This window comes from Boleophthalmus pectinirostris, unplaced genomic scaffold, assembly GCF_026225935.1.
Source record: "Boleophthalmus pectinirostris isolate CB_2022bp ecotype Guang Dong unplaced genomic scaffold, ASM2622593v1 HiC_scaffold_16, whole genome shotgun sequence".
Lineage (NCBI taxonomy): Eukaryota > Metazoa > Chordata > Actinopteri > Gobiiformes > Gobiidae > Boleophthalmus > Boleophthalmus pectinirostris.
Genome location: NW_026571095.1, coordinates 28,628,414 through 28,649,434, shown reverse-complemented (window position 1 = coordinate 28,649,434; position 21,021 = coordinate 28,628,414). Strand labels below are relative to the sequence as shown.

Genomic DNA, 21,021 nt, shown 5'->3' with positions numbered 1-21,021 from the left:
TCAATTCTTCATCCTCGGTGTCACTTCTGAGCAACTCCGTGACCTTCGGAGGTAAACGGAGCGTCGCTTCCTCTTCTGTGTCGCTGTCGTCAGACTCAGCATCAGTTCCAGTTAGAATTATTCCAGCCTTTCTGAATCCCGCATGGTTTCAGTGTCACTGAAGTCCAGGTTTTGTCGATCCATTCAGTGACTTCCAGGAAAGTCTCATGTTGCGTCCTCCTGGTGTCACAAGTTTCTCACTCACTCCAAATTGGCAAAATGGTGGCACGGTGAGTGGCTAGCACTCATGCCTCACAGCAAGAAGGTTCCGCGTTCGATCCCCGGGTCGTCGGGTCTTTCTGTGTGGAGTTTGCATATTTCTCCCCATGTCTGAATGGGTTTCCTCTGGGCACTCCACTTTCCCCCATCAACCTAAAACATGCTACGCAGGTCTCCAGGAAGAACAGTTGACAGCCAAGGTCAGTTAAATACAGTCAATGAACCTGCCCAGGGACGACAGGTGGAAATTAGCACTGATGCTACAACCTGGTACAATGCATTTCTCCAGTTAAGGTTAATGTAAAAATTGTACACTGTCCCTGTCTGAAATAAATAAATGTCTAATCTTTTTTCTGCTGCTCAATTACCGTTTTCAGCTGCAGATTTCACTACTTGCATCTTGTAATCTGCAAAATCAGATTTTTTTTTAAGGCATTTGTGTTCAGTTTTCTCAGTCGTCTTTATAAGTTTGTTTAAACATTAAATTTTCAGTGGTACAGAAGTAATGGTGCGATCGACTGACATGATACAGACAGAACAGAGGCTCTTTCTACAGGAGACATGCGCAGTAGAGTGAAGTGACAGTGGTGCAGGAGGAACAGGAGTAGCAGATACTGACACACAAGACTAGAGCCTCTCACGGCTGTCAGTGTGAACATGTTAATGAAAGTCACACCAGAGTATAAGTTGCAGGAAACACCCAAATCATGAAAAAAGTAGAGCCCGACCGATATGGATTTTGTTGTGGCCGATATGAAACGGATATAATGGGAGTTGGAGCTGCCGATAGCCGATATATAATCACCGATATATTTCAGTTGATGTAAAAAATTTCACTGTAAAATCTTGAACTTGTTTCAAAAACTTAGGTTTGGCTCTAGTGGATTCTAAATTGGGTTTATTTAGGCAACATTTATTGTTATTCTGACTCTTTATATCATATTTATGTCATATTTACAGACAGTAAGATTGGCCTAATGGCATTTTTTGCATCACATTCTAGCTACTAGTGATGGGTTTCCAGTTTTTTTTGGAAAAACCGGCTCTTTTGGCTCGGCTCACTAAAGCAGCTGGCTCTTTCGGCTCCCAAGTGACTCTTGAGATTGTTTTGTTGCAAGCAGGACTAAACCAGAACTGAACCAGGACTGAAAAAGGACTAAACCAGGACTAAACAGATTTAAACCAGGACTAAAACAGATTTAAACCATGTGTGAAAACAGGACTAAACCAGAACTTAACCAGGTCTGAGTGTCGGGACTCGGTTTTCTATCTCTCTCCTTCACTCGAGCCCAAGATTAGTCCTGGTTTATTTATTTTATGCTGAACTGCAGCCCAAATATGCACTTTTTTTTTTATCCTATGCACACGCAGATTTCTGAAAGTTTACGTTTTCAGCCGCTGCTGCTGTCAAACTACGGGTCTACATGCGGCATGAAGAGAAAAAGTGAGAAAAAGAGAAAACACAGCTCCCAATAAGAAAACATGCTCCCGTTGTTCGCTCTAAGAGCCGCTTCCGATCGCGACCGACCCATAACTCCTAGCTAGTAAATAAACTACCGCTATTAGCCTTTAGCCGTAAAAACGTGCGCGCACCGCGGTAATTAATTATATGCATAAATGTGGATCATTCACACGTCTATTCACAGCTCATTTACATATCAATGCAGGTCCAGTAACAAATATACGGCCAATACAGTCACTTTACAATAGACCAATAGAAAACAGTCTGTTTATGTGCGGGAGCTACAGCAGCTAATCGCTAACAAAACCTAAACTAGCTTAAAAGTCGATGTATGTCCAACACTCACCGCTCACACAGGCTCCTCCTCACATCACAAGTCTGCACTAATAAATGTCCTTTTAATCCAGACTCAAACCGATTGTCAGTAAAAAGAATATAATCTCAGTGTTGCGCACGGCTGCGGGTGTAAACAAACACACGTGAGTGAAGTGACGTCACTCTGGTGGTGTGTTCAGGGACAGTACAGACACACACAGACAAATTACACCGCAGATAAATACTGATGTGGAGCCACATATTAGGACATTTATCTGTCTGTAAATTGGATTAAATGAACATAATGTAGAGAGTCTAAGCTTTATAACGAGGTATAACATGCCCACGTGACATATCGGCCCATATCAGCAAGCATATCGGCCGATAGCCGATATGTCTCCAGGTGCCCATATTGGCCGATAATATCGGCCAACCGATATATCGGTCAGGCTCTAGAAAAAAGTGTGACTTATAGTCCGAAAAATACAGTATCTATCAGTGGAATAAGTGTATCACAATAAAAGTGACGCTTGACGCAGACGATTTGACGCTGGACCATAATTTGGGCTTTAGTGGCAGCAGAAAGAAGCAGAGAAGGAGAATTAGGGGAAAGCAACATTCAGGACAGAAATGAACCTTTCCTGAATAGTTTTAGAATGAACTTGAGCAGTTTCAGATCAAATCTAAGAGCACATGGACCACTGAAGGATTACACAGATATAAGACCACATGGGAATATCAAAGAAAGTACTATGAGTGTTTTGGTTATTATTGTGGTATCGGAATCGGTATTGAAGTTTATGTTGAAATATAGTTTGAAACAACACTAATAAAAATGAACAGAGGCAAATCCTTCAGCTGCGGCTCCTTCTGAAGTGAACCTTTCTTTCAAACTGATGACGCACGAGATCAATACAGATTATCCACCCGCTTGCACTATTTTGTATTTTTCAAAGGATTATTATTGGCTCTGAAGTATTTTTGATGTGTATTTTGTCCCCATGGACCTAGGACAGTCTAATCTGCCTTTTAACTGCCTCTCTTGGGAAATTTAAGACATAGGTTGAGCTGTAGGAGGGAACTCTGCGGGGACTCTCCCATAATAGAAAACCTTATGTCGTCGCAGGTTTTGTTTAAAGATTTACAGTTTATTCGATGAAAAAGTGCAATTAGTGTTCAGTAAATCCAAAGAAGTGCTCATTAAAAAGTGCTTTGTCATTATTTTAGTCTTACGGGGGGGTGTGATGTGATTCTTTGGAGCTTACCATGTTATAATGTTGTTCCCTCATCAAAAATACGCCTGTTTTTTGTCATCAGTGCATGTTTGTGTCATCTAGTGATCTCTCCTGGGCCTTATTCGAACCCTCCTTATGGTTAGTACAGCAGTGGCGGAAGTAAAAGTACAGATACTGGAGCAAAAAAATCAGTAAAAGTACTGTATTACATGAAAAAAATCTGCATTAAAAAGTATTAAAGTACCTGTTTTAAAATGGACTTAAAGAGTAAAATTAAAAGTATTTCGCACAGGTTTTGAGATCTAATAAAGCTTCAAATGTACTGATTTTGAGAAAGATTTATGTTGAATTTTGTTCAATGGAAACAACTGAATCAATCGCTTTTTTTTCAAGTCGAGCTGTTTTTATCTGTGTATTTGATCAAATAAACCCCTCAGGCTCTTCAAGTTGTTGCAAACAATAATAGAAAGTACTTTTACTTTTCAGTCTTGTTCAAAAAGTAGTAGGAGTTCCTGTTAAAACATATTTCCTTTTATTTTATTGTTTGGAAAATGGGCTGACTCTCCCTTTGCTCTCCACGCTAAGTCACTCCCCCTTCAGCGCTCTATCACATTGCATCGGGTTTGTGAAGTTTTATTGTATATTTTTATATATTTGTGAAAAAATGCCCGAGGAGAGAAAGTAGTGGAGTAGAAAGTACAGATATATGTTCTCACATGTACTGAAGTAAAAATATCTACTATAAAATCGACCTAAGTAAAGTACAGATACCTTTTTTTTTAACATTACTTTACTAGTTTTACTTTATTATGTAAGTAAGATTCTGTCCAATACTCGGTCCACAGGTCTACATCATCCATACCTTCATGCAACAATTCTCCATAAATACACAAAAACATGATACAAAACAATTAGGGGTGTAACGGTACAAGTATTCGTGCCAAACTGTTTCAGTACGGGACATTTGGTTCAGTATAGGGCTGTGCACGAGTGAGTTTGCGCAGTTTGTGTGTGTTTACATTTTACCACTACATGTGCAGCTACACAAAAGGCTCGGCTCTTTAATATTCACGTTTGAACTGGTCCGTGATTGGGGCAGTGTTTCCCGCAGCGCTTTATAGTTAGGGCAGCCGCTTTGACAAAAAAAATGCCCCCCACCTTGACTAAGTCCCTCTGAACCACGTGAATCCTCGCAAAAAACTATGGTCCTCACTTTCACCGGCACGGACTCTCTGCCACTGCCCCGCCCCCCCGCAGATCTGCACTTACTCCAGACAATGTGAATAAGTTGTTTCTTTTGGCCAAAAATATGAAGACTAAGTAAAACTTCATGCTGGAACTGTTAGTGCTGCGCTTTACTTTTAGAAAAGTTTTGTTTACTGTTTACAAGGAATTAATTTTTTCTAATATTTCCACCATTTGTTGCTTATTTGAGAATATTTTATTTAACTTATTAGTATCACCAAGCAGCACTTTGCATTTATTTTATTTTCCTGTTTGTATAATGTTAAAACAAATTTTAGTTTAATAAACACACAAATAAACAACAAGCAAATGGTTTTACATTTTGTTCCCATACTGTACCGAAAATGAACCGAACCGTGACCTCAAAACCGAATTACTTGTCGAACTGTGATATTTGTACCGTTACACCCCTAAAAACAATGCACCACAACTTCACAAACCTGATGCGATGTGCAGTAGTTTCATTAGCAGGATGCACGCTGATTGTGTTGTGATTGCGCTCTGAAGGTGGAGTGACTTAGCATGGAGAGCAAAAATGAAACTGAAACTTATGAAACATGCCAATACACTGTTTTTGGTGAATATATTAATTTCAAAACAATAAAAGGTAACATCGTGGCTTAAATGCTAAGGATAGGTAAGGTGTAGTCTTAAAAATGCATTCAAAAATATTCACGTCAAGTTAATTCTTTACAAAATGTCCTGTTGAGGGTTCCGTAGTCTCCCATAGGATTGTTTAGTCAGATCAGACGCTTCTCGTGTTTATACATTAATGACTGTTTAAATGTGGAATAGACTCGGAGACAGGCTGTGATTTGAAATGTCAGGTTGAAAACGGCGAGCGTCATAATACAGTGAGTCATGTGTCTTCCACTGAGCGCTCGGCTGTCAGTGCTCGTACAATACGGCTCCGTACAGGACAATGCCGGGGTGGGTCTGATTGGAGTGCGGAGTCAAATTGCCGTGTTAAATGTCACTTCAGTCATTTGTCTCCCGTTGAAATACTTTGGAAAGCTTGTCATGTCAGAATCCACCCACTAACAAGATGTTTCCATTTTTCAAGCTGTTTTTTTTTTTTTTTTTTTTTTGCGTTCTAGGCCATACACGTAGGTAGGAGTTTTATTTATCCCACGAAAACTCATTGAATCATCGCATCAATTCCTAAACAGTTCATTTATAGAAAAAACACGTCGAGGACTATGTTTTTGTGGAACTACACACAAAGCCGGAAGACGTTTGGAAACATAACGACGAAGAAAATTACTTCCTTTTGGGCTCTGTTGGCGAAAGTAACTCAATAAGCACATCAGTAACCCGGTTATGATCGGGTTTTTTGAGTATCCCGGTTTCTTGATGGTGCATGTATACGCAGTAACCCGGTTTCAGTAACCCGGTTATGGCAGTATCCCGGTTATTAGAAACCGGGTTAGTGTAGCTGGTTTATTCCGATAGTAACCGGGTTACTTGTGGCATGTAAACGCAGTATCCCGGTTACTGCAACATAAAGTTGAGTGCGCATGCGTCCAAAAGACACTTTCCAGCCTTTCACCACAACAGTAGCAACATAAATAAATTGACCAACATAAATAAAGTGACCAAATGAGTGAAATGACTGTAAAATTAAGAGCTGCGCTAAACCTGCACACGTACAATCTGCACTCGTACGACCTGCACTCGTGTGATCGCTGAAAAGCTAAAACATGAACTATCTCCTATACTCTATACGCACAGAACACACTTACCATCATTAGCGCCTCTTCTGTCACAGAAATAACACACATAATCCACAGAGTCGTGTCATTTAGTCCAAAAGAAACTGATCGCATCAGCGGCACAAGGAGCGAGTTGTTTTTATCGCCGCTAACAGTTTATGCTAATTAGCCAAACGGTCTTAAGTTTCGTTTCTGTAAAACGTAAACAAATGTGATCAGAGCTGAATTATCTGATCAAACGGGCTGATGTGTCTATAGTGTTTATGGTTTATATGTTGTAAAGTTGAGTTTATTTATGCAGAAGATTTTAATGAAGAATCTGCACAGTGGATTGTGGGAGATCTCGTAGCTCCTTAGCTTCTTATGCTAAAGGAGCTCACGGTTTGTATTTTTCCTGGTTTATGAAATTGATTTAAGTTAATTTCTGCGCCTGCGCATTTGTAAGATTATGTCAAGAAACCGGGATACTCCATTTGATCATGTATACGCAGTAACCCGAATACTGACATAACCGGGATATGGCTAATAACCGGGTTATTGATGTGCATGTATACGCACCCATTGTGTTATACAGGGTTCCAACGGTCATGGAAGTTAAGGTTAAGGTTAAGGTTCTTTAATTGTCATTCAAGCATGCGAGAGAACACATGACAGAACGAAATGTGCTCCCCGAGGCCCAGTGATCCAGAGAGTTAAAAACAATAATAAATAAGCAATATTAAAAAGTAAAACAACAACATTTAGCAGTTCCCATGGACAAGTACAAGTAAAAATGTGGCAAGATCCAGAGGCAGCCCAAGCAAGAAGTCAGTGTGCACTGTTCAAAAGTCTGACAGCCTCAGGAAAGAAGCTGAACTTCAGCCGAGATGTTCTGGCTTTAATGCTCCTCAGTCTCCTCCCAGGGGGCAGAGTCCTGGACAAGTCATGGAATTGTGTAAATGCAATGAAAGTTTTGGAAAAGTCATGGAATTTTAGTATCTCTTTCACACAACTACACTTCTGTTAAGTTCTCGTTAGGCTATTATGATTATTTCCGAACATATGCACCTTTTGTTTAAAAGAGACGACAATAAATGCACTGACAGAATTTTGAATGTTAAAAACTATAACACCAAACCATAAGGTGAGTGGAAAGGGTTAACATTTCATATTTAGCCCTAAAAATCTGATCAATTCTACACATGTAGGTGCTGTAAAGTCATGGAAAATTCACTTAAGGTCATGGGGTTTTGAAAAGTTTTGAGATTTTGTCAGTGAAAAATGTGGGAGTGGGAACCCTGATTATATTTTGTCTAACTTAATTAAAATAACTAAATTAAAAATGTAATTGTAACGTTCCATTATGTTCGACAGATCCACAGTTCCAACCAGCTTCCCGTAAGTGACATTGAAGCTGCGATTAGTGTCACATCCCCCATGAAAAGCTTTGGCAGGTTGTGAAAACCGCTGCTGCTAAATCCATTGTTTTATCACATGCCCATTGTCGGCAACTACACCAGAACTCGTCATCCATCATGTTTCCAGAGTCTCCAGTAAGCGTGAAGAGAGCCTATTGTGTTTTAATAGCATTATCTACTGTTCACACTCCAGATTTGTCAACTTTATTGCAGATTTGCAGCTTTAAAAAGGTCTAATTATTAAGTTTTGTCCTCAATTTTAAGTATTAGGTGACATTACAAAAGACTGTCAAGTGTTTCGGATTACAGACCCATTTTCACGCCCACTGTGACGTACTTAATTCATCGTCCGATTTAATTTTCTTAAATCAGTGATGCATGTAGGATTCGGCAGTAGGGTTGTGCAAAACTATCCCAATCAATATCAATATCAATATATCGTATCGTTTAAAAGAGACGACCATAAATGCACTGACAGTATTTTAATACCAAACCATAAGGTGAGTGGAAAGAGTTAATATAACTACTACACATGCAGGTGCCGTAAAGTCATGGAAAATTCACTTTAGGTCATGAAAAAGTCAAATTTTGTCAGTGAAAAAGAGCGGGAACCTTGGATTTCATCTCTGGAATGGCCTATTTCTACTGAACTAAAGCTAAAAGGTAAACGTTAACATGGAAACTGCCTTTTACTGACATCACAAGGTGGTATGGAGCATTTTGAGCTTTGCAGATGTAGACTAATAATAAAGAATAACTTAAACATGTGTGAATGAAACAAAACACAACTCACCAATTCCTGATCGCCGCTTTTGTTATTGTTTACCCCTTATCTTCCAAAGCGAGTTCATTTCGCCGGATTGTCTCTGAGCTTCCCTCTTGGCTCGTCTTTGGGAATAACACCAGGTTTGTTTTATTAGTGAGAAATGAGTCACGTCTGCTCTATCTGCGCAACCTTTTCAGCTCCAGATCTGGGGAGGTGATCGTGTCTCCCAGGCTAATTGTTTGGTGTGCCCTGATTGGACTTGTTAGAGGAAATGGGACTTTAATACAGAGACGCGAGGTGGTCCGGCGTGTGCTGCTGCCGCTGCTACGCTTTAATAAAAAGGGAGACTGGTGGGTCGGGGGGGCTTTTGGGATTGGTTGTTGCTTCAGAAAAACAAAACAAATCACGTAATCGCAACTTGAAATTGTGTTTGTGGAGGGTTCGGAGCCTCGTCGTTTTATTTCTCAGTAGATTTGGCGGAAAAATGGAGAAAATTTTCAAGAAATTTACTGCTGTAGAGTTTATTAACAGATAATATATACAGATCACCATGGAGTCTACCCTCCTTTTGCTCTCCGCGCTAAGTCACTCCCCCTTCAGAGCGCTATCACATTACAAGTGAAGTTGTAGGGTATTGTTTTCTATCATTTTTTAATATGTTTACGTAGAATTGTCCTGTGGGGGCATGGATGGCGTAGGCTTGTGGGTGGAGCATTGCTTTGCTTTGAAAAGAGCCTGGGAGAGATCGCTAGATTACTCAGACATGCACGGATGACATTTAAAACAGGAGGGAGGGAACAGCATTATAACATGGTAGAAAATAAGCTCCAAAAAGTCGATTTTGGTGGCTGCTTGTCTCCTTGGAGATGGTTTTGTTTTTTTGGTTTTTTTGGTTTTGGTTTCTCAACAAGAAAAGTGGCAAAGACAAAGCACAGAAACAGTGTAAAGGTCAAGTTAGCTCTTATATACATTAACACGCAGTCCATGGCATTTAATAGTAAGGTTGTGCTTTTATTTTGGTAGCTTGTTATAATGAAACGATGCAAAGTAAACACAGCAACGTTAATGGTGAAAAACAAAACAACGGTGAAAAGTTATATTTAAAAAAACAGTCGACAGGGGAACAAGGTTTGTTTGACTTGTGAATGTATATTTGAGCTGCTTGTTATTTGTATCGAATTAATGTTAAAATATGGATAACGGTTAAACAATGTAATGAGCTAGTGATGCTGTAATCTTATGGTCATTTCTGTTACTTTGTTCTTGTTTGCTCTTGCGTTGGTTCTATGACACGGCAAGGAAAGATTAAAAAGTCAACAGACCGAATGATCTGCATGTTGCGTTGTCCTTCTGCAGCCTGAACTGAAACGCTCTACAAAAACGCAGACAGGACCACCTATCTCATTAGAAATGTTAAAATTTAGCTTTTTGTGATTATTTTATTGTCTATTTTTTTCAGTATTACTGGTTCAATCGAATGATGAAAAGAAACAGAAATGAGCGACATCTAAAGTCCAAATAGGCGACTTATAGATCCTTTTATTGCTGGTTTAATTACTGTTTTTTATTGTTTAAACTTGAGTAATATTGATTGTTCAGAGAGACACGATCACTCAGTCAACAATAAAATATCCTCATTAATGTTCAATAATGGTCACCTTTATTTTGTGATTTACAAATAATGTCTATTGACTTGGGTCGCGAAGGTTTGTGACTTTTAAAATACGGGTCCCCAGAAAAAAAGTTTGGGAAACACTGTTCCTCATCATTGGTCAGTCTTAACTCTTGGCTTAGTCCTACATTTGTTCTGTGTTAGTCCTGGGTTAGTCCTGGGTTAGTCCTGGGTTAGTCCTGGGTTAGTCCTGGGTTAGTCCTGGGTTATCACAGGCACGGGCAGTAACGGGTGGAATGTTAACGGGTTCAGGCGGGTGCGGGTCTCTAAAAATGGACCCGTGCAGGACTCTGGGTCGGGTCACGTTGGTCGTGGGGCTCTTAGTGCTGCGGTGATTCATTTTTGCAGTTATTGCGACAGCCCCATGAGCCACTTTTGTCACCTTTTTCTGTACGTTTTTTGAAACTAACTCCCTTGTGACGCACCACTTTTGGAACACACAAAAAAAAAAAAACGTTTGTCTTTCTCCTGATTAGAGCAGTTGCAGCAAACATGTAGACTGCACAGAATTTAGGCATTTTGGTGCCGAGTCAATGGAGGTAAAAGGAGTTCTGTGCGTCTGTCTTTACTTCTTGACCCCCATCTGATACCCAGCAATAGATTCGATACTCAATTTTGATACCACGATGATAAAAAAAACTCTTTATTTACACAATAGAGTGTAATTTTCAACATATTTATCTGTATATCTGTGTAATCTCTCAGTGAATATATTTATATTTCTGATGTTGTCCTGGGCTAGTCCTGGTTTAGACCTGGTTTAGACATGATTTAGTCCTGGTTTAGTTCTGGTTTAGACTCCCACCCTCTAAAGCACAGGTGTCAAACATACGGCCCGGGGGCCAGATCCGGCCCTCCAAGACCTTTAATCTGGCCCTCAGCTGATTTTCTACTAAAATAGTTTAATTATATTTTCTATTAAAATCGTGTTAATTTTCTGTGGTGTTTATCACAGCAGCGTCTCCAGCGTCTCTGTACGTGGCCCCTCCCACCAGAGCAGCACAAATGAAGACTTGTCTCTTTCCAAACGCTCTTAAAGGACGATCGTTTTGACTGTTGACCGTGACACCCTCATCAGAAAAATGTCCAACATGAGAAAAGTGGAGCCGAGTGCAGGATTTTACAACAAAAATTGACTTATTCCTGTTTGCATACAAGTTCATGTTAAAACATTGTGTTGAAATTGTATTTTTCTTAAAGTTTCAGGTTGTTCATAATATTATAATATTTTGTAAAAGAAAGAGTTCATCAATTAAAAAAGATTTCTGTAATAGATTTGTGTTTCTCTGCACAAATATTTGAACTTATTGTTATTTTTGGGGTTTATATGACATGAGTTTTTTGATCCGGCCCCTTTGGGATCAAAGTCAGTTGGATACGGCCCCCGGACCAAAATGAGTTTGACACCCCTGCTCTAAAGTCTTGGTTTAGACCTGATTTAGTCCTTGTTTAGTCCTCATTTAGACTATGGTTTTGCCCTAGATTAGACCTGATTTAGTCCTTGTTTAGTCCTGGTTTAGACTATAGTTTTGGTTCTAGTTTAGACCTGATGTAGTCCTCAGTAATCTCTCAGTGGTTCAGGTAGGTTCCATAGTGGTTCATGGGCGTACACTAGTCTTTGCGCTCTTATATTTCTTCTGATACAGCTCAAGATCATTCTAAAGCTATTCGGGAAAGCTTCATTTGTGTCCCGCGAGTGTGACTTTTTCAGTATCGATACCTGCTCAAATGAGTATCCAAGTTTCGATACTAGTTTTAGCATCGATTGGTATCAGATTATTGACACTTTTGACAACCCCGCTGCGCCGTACTCCGAAGCGTTCAAGGTAAAGCAGTAACATCTCCATGGAGACAAGTCGGAAAAGTTGTCTCCTCGTTTTGACACAGGTTTCGTCGTGTGGCTGGTCTCACGTTTTCAGAGTTTTCGCTGTTTGATTGACAGCCGTGAGCCCGTGTGTGGACAGAGGAGGCAGGTGTCCGGTAAATTGCAGCAGAGGATGGAGGAGGATGGAGGAAGGAGGAGGAGGAGGCGAGGGGCGTCTTTGACAGATTCTACCCCAGGCTCGGCGTGCTCTCTCCAGGTGTGATTTAGCACAACCACTGCCTCAGGGGCTGGAGGAATCGCTACTGCCTCGAGTCTGTCATAACAAAACACGGTGAGAACTGCAAATAGACTCCCAAACTATGTTCCAATGTCGTCACTCTGGAAGCTAGATACAATTTTAAACTCAATAAACCTTTTTCACAACAGCCGGAAGTGCCCCGATGTAGTTAAACGTCTCTTCTGGTTAATGCTTTTCTGTGGCAAAATATCTGTGGAAATATAATAATATATAATATCGAGATATTTTTTAAACACGATGTGGATTTTGACGTATGTATAGATATAACGCTTATATTCAGTTCGGATTTGACCGCTTCTCTTGTCTGCGTCCGTGATTTTGCTCGCTTCTGTCTCCTTCACTCCTCACCTGGTTTAGACCTGGTTTAGACCTGGTTTAGACCTGGTTTAGACCTGATATAGACAGTGCATTTAGTCCTAGTTTAGACCTGATTTAGTCCTGGTTTAGACTTGATTTAATCTTGGTTATATTTCTGATGTTGTCCTGGGCTAGTCCTGGTTTAGACATGATTTAATCCTATTTTAGTTCCTGGTTTAGACTATGGGTTTGCCCTAGTTTAGATGTGATTTAGTCCTTGTTTAGTCCTGGTTTAGACCTGATTTAGTCCTGGTTTAAGTTCTGGTTTAGTCCTAATTTAGACTGGGTTTTAATTCTGGTTTAGACTTGATTTAATCTTGGTTATAGTTCTGATGTTGTCCTGGGCTAGTCCTGGTTTAGACCTGATTTAGTCCTTGTTTAGTCCTGGTTTAGACTATATATTTTGGTTCTAGTTTAGACCTGATGTAGTCCTGGTTTAGTCCTTGTTTAGTTCCTGGTTTAGACTATGGTTTTACCCTAGTTTAGACCTGATTTAGTCCTAGTTTAGACTATGCTTTTCCATTAGTTCAAACCTAATTTAGTCCTTGTTTAGTCCTGGTTTAGACTATGGTTTTGGTCCTAGTTTAGACCTGATGTAGTCCTAGTTTACTCATGATTTAGACAATCGTTTTGGTCCTGGTTTAGAGTTGTATTAGTCCTTTTTACTCCTGGTTTAGCCTATGGTTTTGGCCCTAGTTTAAACCTGATTTAGTCCTGGTTTAGTTCCTGGTTCTGGTTTAGACTATGGTTTTGCCCTAGTTTAGACCTGATTTAGTCCTTTTTTAGTTCCTGGTATAGACTATGGTTTATTTTCTGGAGTAGACTATAGTTTTGGTTTTAGTTTAGACCTGATTTAGTCCTGGTTTAGTCCTTGTTTACTCCGGGTTTATAGTTTTGCCCAAGTTTAGACCCGTTTTATTCCTTGTTTAGTCCTGGTGTAGACTACGGTTTTGGTCTTAGTTTAGACCTGATTTAGTCCTTTTTTAGTTCCTGGTATAGACTATGGTTTATTTTCTGGAGTAGACTATAGTTTTGGTTTTAGTTTAGACCTGATTTAGTCCTGGTTTAGTCCTTGTTTACTCCGGGTTTATAGTTTTGCCCAAGTTTAGACCCGTTTTATTCCTTGTTTAGTCCTGGTGTAGACTACGGTTTTGGTCTTAGTTTAGACCTCATTTAGTCCTTGTTTACTCCTGGTTTAGACTATGGTTTTGCCCTAGTTTAGACTTGATTTAGTCCTGGTTTAGTTCCTGGTTTAGAGAATTGTTTGGCCTTAGTTTAGACCTAATTTAGTCCTGGTTTAGACTATGGTTTTGGTTCTAGTTTAGACCTGATTTAGTCCTTGTTTTCTCATGATTTAGACAATCGTTTGGTTTTAGTTTAGACTTGTTTTAGTCCTTGTTTAGTCCTGGTTTAGCCTATGGTTTTGGTCCTAGTTTAAACCTAATTTAGTCCTGGTTTAGTTCCTGGTTTAGACTATAGTTTTGCCGTATTTTAGACCTGATATAGTCCTGGTTTAGTTCCTGGTTTAGTCCTGGTTTAGTCCTGGTTTAGTTCCTAGTTTAGACTATAGCTTTGCCATAGTTTAGACCTGATGTAGTCCTGGTTTAGTCCGAGTTTGGATCATGACTTTGCCTTTGTTTAGACCTGATGTAGTCCGGGTTTAGTTCCTGGTTTAGAGAATCGTTTGGCCCTAGTTTAGACCTGTTTTAGTCCTTGTTTACTCCTGGTTTAGACTATGGTTTTGCCCTAGTTTAAACCTGATTTAGTCCTGGTTTAGTTCCTGGTTTAGAGAATTGTTTGGCCTTAGTTTAGACCTAATTTAGTCCTGGTTTAGACTATGGTTTTGGTTCTAATTTAGACCTGATTTAGTCCTTGTTTACTCATGATTTAGACAATCGTTTGGTTTTAGTTTAGACTTGTTTTAGTCCTTGTTTAGTCCTGGTTTAGCCTATGGTTTTGGCCCTAGTGTAGACCTGATTTAGTCCTGGTTTGGACTTGTTTTAGTCCTTGTTTACTCCTGGTTTAGACAGTGGTTTTGGCCCTAATTTAATCCTGATTTAGTCCTTGTTTGCTCCTGGTTTAAACTATAGTTTTGGTCCTAGTTTAGACTTGTTTTAGTCCTGGTTTAGTTCCTGGTTTAGACTTTGGTTTTCCCCTAGTTTAGATCTGATTTAGTCATGGTTTAGTCCTTATTTACTCCTGGTTTAGACTATGGTTTTGGTCTTAGTTTAGACCTGATTTAGTCCTTGTTTACTCCTGGTTTAGACAATGGCTTTGCCCTAGTTTAGACCTGATTTAGTCCTGGTTTAGTTCCTGGTTTAGAGAATTGTTTGGCCTTAGTTTAGACCTAATTTAGTCCTGGTTTAGACTATGGTTTTGGTTCTAATTTAGACCTGATTTAGTCCTTGTTTACTCCTGGTTTAGACAATGGCTTTGCCCTAGTTTAGACCTGATTTAGTCCTGGTTTAGTTCCTGGTTTAGAGAATTGTTTGGCCTTAGTTTAGACCTAATTTAGTCCTGGTTTAGACTATGGTTTTGGTTCTAATTTAGACCTGATTTAGTCCTTGTTTACTCATGATTTAGACGATCATTTGATCCTAGTTTAGACTTGTTTTAGTCCTTGTTTAGTCCTGGTTTAGCCTATGGTTTTGGCCCTAGTGTAGACCTGATTTAGTCCTGGTTTGGACTTGTTTTAGTCCTTGTTTACTCCTGGTTTAGACAGTGGTTTTGGCCCTAATTTAATCCTGATTTAGTCCTTGTTTACTCATGATTTAGACATTCGTTTTGGTCCTAGTTTAGACTTGTTTTAGTCCTTGTTTAGTCCTGGTTTAGACTTGTTTTAGTCCTTGTTTAGTCCTAGTTTAGACTTGTTTTAGTCCTTGTTTAGTCCTAGTTTAGACTTGTTTTAGTCCTTGTTTAGTCCTGGTTTAGACTTGTTTTAGTCCTTGTTTAGTCCTAGTTTAGACTTGTTTTAGTCCTTGTTTAGTCCTGGTTTAGACTTGTTTTAGTCCTTGTTTACTCCTGGTTTAGCCTATGGTTTTGGCCCTAATTTAGACCTGATGTAGTCCTGGTTTAGTCCTGGTTTAAATGTGTTTATGAGTACGGTTCATCATATAAACTACGCTGTACAGAAATGTGCCGTCAAACCTGTCAAACTCACTTTAACGCGAGCGCGAGGACACAGCGCAGACAGAGAGCGCTCCTAATACTCTACTTTCATTATCCTCCTTCACAGAGACGTGACCTTTTATATCAGCGCATTATGTCAAATCACCGTGGAAATGAGCATCGCGACGCCTGATTGGACGAGAGGCGCCGTCATCTGCCGCTGGTTAAACACTGTGTCCTTGGGTTGATTAAGCCCGAGTGGAAAATCAACTGTCGCGATCAGATTCAGCGTAAAAGCCGTACCAGATTAAAATAAATAAAGATCAGATAAAAGTGTTGATAGTGGTAAAGCTGCAGGATTACTCACAGTTTAATAGAAATCGCAAAGGTTTCTCACATAACTTAGGTTACATTTACACTGAAACAAATCACCATATCAGAAACTATTTGCGTCCAGACTAGGGATGGGCATGATTAGTCGATTAATCGATAATTGATCATTAAGAATTTCATCGATTACGTTCATTTTAATCAACAAACCGAATGTAGGTTGCTGTGCGTAGTGTGACCAAACAGGGTCTGTACATGTGTCTCTCTGCATCAGAAGGAGCGAGACACAAACAGTGGGTCAGTCTGCAACGTTCCGAAGCACAAATGCGAATTTAACGATGATTTGTACAAGAAATTCCTCGATTTCCGTTGCGTTCGGGACAAGTGTGAGTCCATGTGCACAGTGAACAAAGCAGCACATATGTTTCTGTGTCCAGTGGGAAAAAGTTTTACCAGGTGAGAGTCGCGCAATGTCGATGACGAGTCCCCACCTCCCTCCCCCCGTACGGTGTCCTGGTTTTGACAAACGTAAATATGGTCACACTAACCTGTATTCACCTGAGTCATGTCTTTTAATCCGACAGAAATTGAACCGCATCAGCGACACAAGAGCTGTAGTTTTATCTTCGCTGAGTTTATGCAAATTAGCGATGCGGTTTTAAGTTTTGTTTCTGTGAGAGTTGCGCAAAACTGCATTAAACACATGATAATGTCAAACGGGCTGATGTGGCTCTAGAGTCGTTACGGTTTATATGTCGTAAAGTTTAATTTATTTATGCAGATTAGTAGTGCAGATAGTAATAATAATGATGATCATTTTAATATAAAAACGTTAATGATTAATCGATAATCGATCGTTAATTCTTCCGACGATCGATTCAGAAAATTTCATCGAATGCCCATCCCTAGTCCAGACACTTCTTCGCTTCGCTCCTTGTGTTGCTGATGCGGTTCAGCTTCTGTCGGACTTAAAAAGGACACAACTTAGTGAAATATGAGTGTTCTTTCTGTGACAGAGGGGTGTTCTGCTGATGGTGAGTCTGTTCTGTGCTTCTATCGTGTTGGAGATGGTTCATGTTAATTTTACATCTGCAGGTCGTATGCATAAGCCGTTTATATGAATGGACATATATTCTAGTGTCTTAGCATTTTGGCGGTGAATTACTTCGTGGTGCATAGACCTCGACGCAGATTCATAAATCAAATATGACGGTGACAAGGCGATGGCGGCAGCGTGAGTTGAGCTGAGTTGATGCAGACGTTGACGGTTTAATCTCGGTTTAGTCCTTGTTTAAACTTGATTTAGTCCTGGTTTAGTCCTAGTTTAGACTTGATTTATTTCTGGTTTAGTCCTTGTTTAGACTTGATTTAGTCCTGGTTTAGTCCTAGTTTTAGTTTGGTTTAGTCCTTGTTTAGACTTGATTTAGTCCTGGTTTAGTCCTAGTTTAATCTAGGTTTAGTCCTTTTTTAGACTTGATTTAGTCCTGGTTTAGTCCTTGTTTAGACTTGATTTATTTCTGGTTTAGTCCTTGTTTAGACTTGATTTAGTCCTGGTTTAGTCCTTGTTTAGACTTGATTTAGTCCTGGTTTAGTCCTAGTTTAGTCCTAGTTTAATCCAGGTTTAGTCCTTGTTTAGACTTGATTTAGTCCTGGTTTAGTCCTTGTTTAGACTTGATTTAGTCCTGGTTTAGTCCTTGTTTAGACTTGATTTAGTCCTGGTTTAGTCCTTGTTTAGACTTGATTTAGTCCTGGTTTAGTCCTTGTTTAGACTTGATTTATTTCTGGTTTAGTCCTTGTTTAGACTTGATTTAGTCCTGGTTTAGTCCTTGTTTAGACTTGATTTATTTCTGGTTTAGTCCTTGTTTAGACTTGATTTAGTCCTGGTTTAGTCCTTGTTTAGACTTGATTTATTTCTGGTTTAGTCCTTGTTTAGACTTGATTTAGTCCTGGTTTAGTCCTTGTTTAGACTTGATTTATTTCTGGTTTAGTCCTTGTTTAGACTTGATTTAGTCCTGTTAATTTTACATCTGCAGGTCGTATGCATAAGCCGTTTATATGAATGGACATATATTCTAGTGTCTTAGCATTTTGGCGGTGAATTACTTCGTGGTGCATAGACCTCGACGCAGATTCATAAATCAAAAATGACGGTGACAAGGCGATGGCGGCAGCGTGAGTCGAGCTGAGTTGATGCAGACGTTGACGGTCTTTTTGTGGACCGCGTAGTAGCAAGTGGTTCTATCTCCGCTGTTTCCCGTTTGTCTCTGGTTTGTTTAAACTGTTTTCCGCAATAGCGTCACATGACCGATGTCACGAACCTAGAAAATCAGGAAGGCACAAGTCACAGTGACGTGGTCCAACAAGGGCAACTACAGCTCCTACGTCAGCGTATCAGCGTTTTCAGGCGTCCACACAGTACCAGATCAGATCCGTACTCAGATGAATTCGTGGGAGATGGCAGCACCAGATCGTTCCGTCTCTGAGGCCATTTTCCATCGGATTAGTGTGAACAAACACTGCGTCCACAACGAAAACGACTAGTGTGGACGGGGCCTCTATCTGCGTAAAAAACTGCCATGCCTGTAGTTTAGATCTGTACAAATATTTTCTGAAATGTGCTGCTTGTATCAGTTTGTCAGTTCAGGTTTCAGTGTTTTTGTCAATTCTTCTGGACGATTTCAAAATATGAACTTTGAACTAAGTCCCGTTATCGCATAAATTACAAATCTAAACACAATTCAATATTTTCCCCAAACACATTTATTTGAACAAAAAATAAATGTTAAATTGGGGGGAAAAAAATGACCTTTCCTGAATAATATATGTTTAAATTAAAATTACATTGTTTTGTTTTGTTTTTTATAATCGTTCATTTGGTTTATTATAATCTTTTAAATCTGTATCAAGTCAAAATTGAGTTTGAAATGACAATACGACTCTTTGCCAATCACAGTTTATCACCTTTGCCTCACCAATCACCTCTTGTCAACATATTTTTACAAGAAAATTTGACCTAGTTTAGTCCTGATTTAGACTATAGTTTCAGTCCTACTTTAGACCTGATTTAGTTCTGATTCAGTCCTGGTTTAGTCCTGTTTTAGGCTACGGGTTTAGTCCTAGTTAAGGTCCCGAGTCCCTGATTTAGTCCTAGTTTAGACCTGGTTAAGTTCCTGATTTAGTCCTAGTTTAGACCTGGTTAAGTTCTTGATTTAGTCCTAGTTTAGACCTGGTTAAGTTCCTGATTTAGTCCTAGTTTAGACCTGGTTAAGTTCTTGATTTAGTCCTAGTTTAGACCTGGTTAAGTTCCTGATTTAGTCCCTGATTTAGTCCTAGTTTAGACCTGGTTAAATTCCTGATTTAGTCCCTGATTTAGTCCTAGTTTAGACCTGGTTAAATTCCTGATTTAGTCCTAGTTTAGACCTGGTTAAGTTCTTGATTTAGTCCTAGTTTAGACCTGGTTAAGTTCCTGATTTAGTCCTAGTTTAGACCTGGTTAAGTTCCTGATTTAGTCCCTGATTTAGTCCTAGTTTAGACCTGGTTAAATTCCTGATTTAATCCCTGATTTAGTCCTAGTTTAGACCTGGTTAAAGTTCCTGATTTAGTCCTAGTTTAGACCTGGTTAAGTTCCTGATTTATCCTAGTTTAGACCTGGTTAAGTTCTTGATTTAGTCCTAGTTTAGACCTGGTTAAGTTCCTGATTTAGTCCTAGTTTAGACCTGGTTAAGTTCCTGATTTAGTCCTAGTTTAGACCTGGTTAAATTCCTGATTTAGTCCTAGTTTAGACCTGGTTAAGTTCTGATTTAGTCCTAGTTTAGACCTGGTTAAGTTCCTGATTTAGTCTTGATTTAGTCCTAGTTTAGACCTGGTTAAGTTCCTGATTTAGTCCCTTGATTTAGTCCTAGTTTAGACCTGGTTAAATTCCTGATTTAGTCCCTGATTTAGTCCTAGTTTAGACTTGGTTAAATTCCTGATTTAGTCCTAGTTTAGACCTGGTTTAAGTTTCTGATTTAGTCCTATTTAGTCCTAGTTTAGACCTGGTTAAGTTCCTGATTTAGTCCTAGTTTAGACCTGGTTAAGTTCCTGATTTAGTCCTAGTTTAGACCTGGTTAAGTTTCTGATTTAGTCCCTGATGTAGTCCTAGTTTAGCCGTGGGTAAATTCCTTATTTAGTCCTGGTTTAGACTGTGGATTTAGTCCTGGTTTACTGGTTTAGTCCAGATTTAGACTTGATTTAGTTGTGTTTTAGTTCCTAGTTTAGACTCTGGGCTTAATCCTGGTTTAGTCCATATGACACAGATGAATAAATGTCGATTAGAACGGCTCCTGAAAGCTTTTTCCAAAACTACGACAGATATTTTCTCAATGAAACCTCCTCCTTTCCTCCTTCTCTCTTTCTCTTCCTCCTCTTTCTCTCTCACCTTTATAAATCCCTGTATAATCCACTTAAACACAGTTCTGTCATTCCTCAAGGACGTCGCCGAGTTCCTGAGTCCTGAGTTTCTTGTGCATCAAAAAAAATAGAAAAAGTGTTTGTAATGTCCACACCTTTAGTTATTGATCCAAAATCCTGGTTTAGTTCCGGTTTAGGCTGTGAGTTTTGTGGTTTTGAATGAATTTTGGTTTAGTCCTGGTTTATACTATGATTTTGGTCCTAGTTTAGACCTGATTTAGTCCTTGTTTAGTCCTGGTTTAGTCCTGCTTTAGTTCCTGTTTTAGACTGTGGTTTAGATCCTAGTTTAGACCTGATGTAGTCCTGGTTTAGTTCTGGTTTAGTTCTGGTTTAGTCCTGGTTTAGTCCTGGTTTTAGTTTTTGGTCTTGTTTAGTTCCTAGTTTAGGTCCTAGTTTAGACCTGATGTAGTTCTGGTTTAGTCCTGGTTTATACTATGATTTTGGTCCTAGTTTTAGACCTGATTTAGTCCTTGTTTAGTCCTGGTTTAGACTGCGGTTTAGGTCCTAGTTTAGACCTGATGTAGTCCTGGTTTAGTTCCTAGTTTAGGTCCTAGTTTAGACCTGATGTAGTCCTGGTTTAGTTCCTGGTTTA

At 39.4% G+C, this 21,021-nt stretch overlaps 1 protein-coding gene across 1 annotated transcript in view; it reads left to right on the top strand.

The window, feature by feature from the left end:
- Window positions 1-21,021, top strand: part of LOC110174899 (adenylate kinase isoenzyme 5) — a 262,298-nt gene that overhangs the window by 126,745 nt on the left and 114,532 nt on the right. The window lies entirely within an intron of this gene.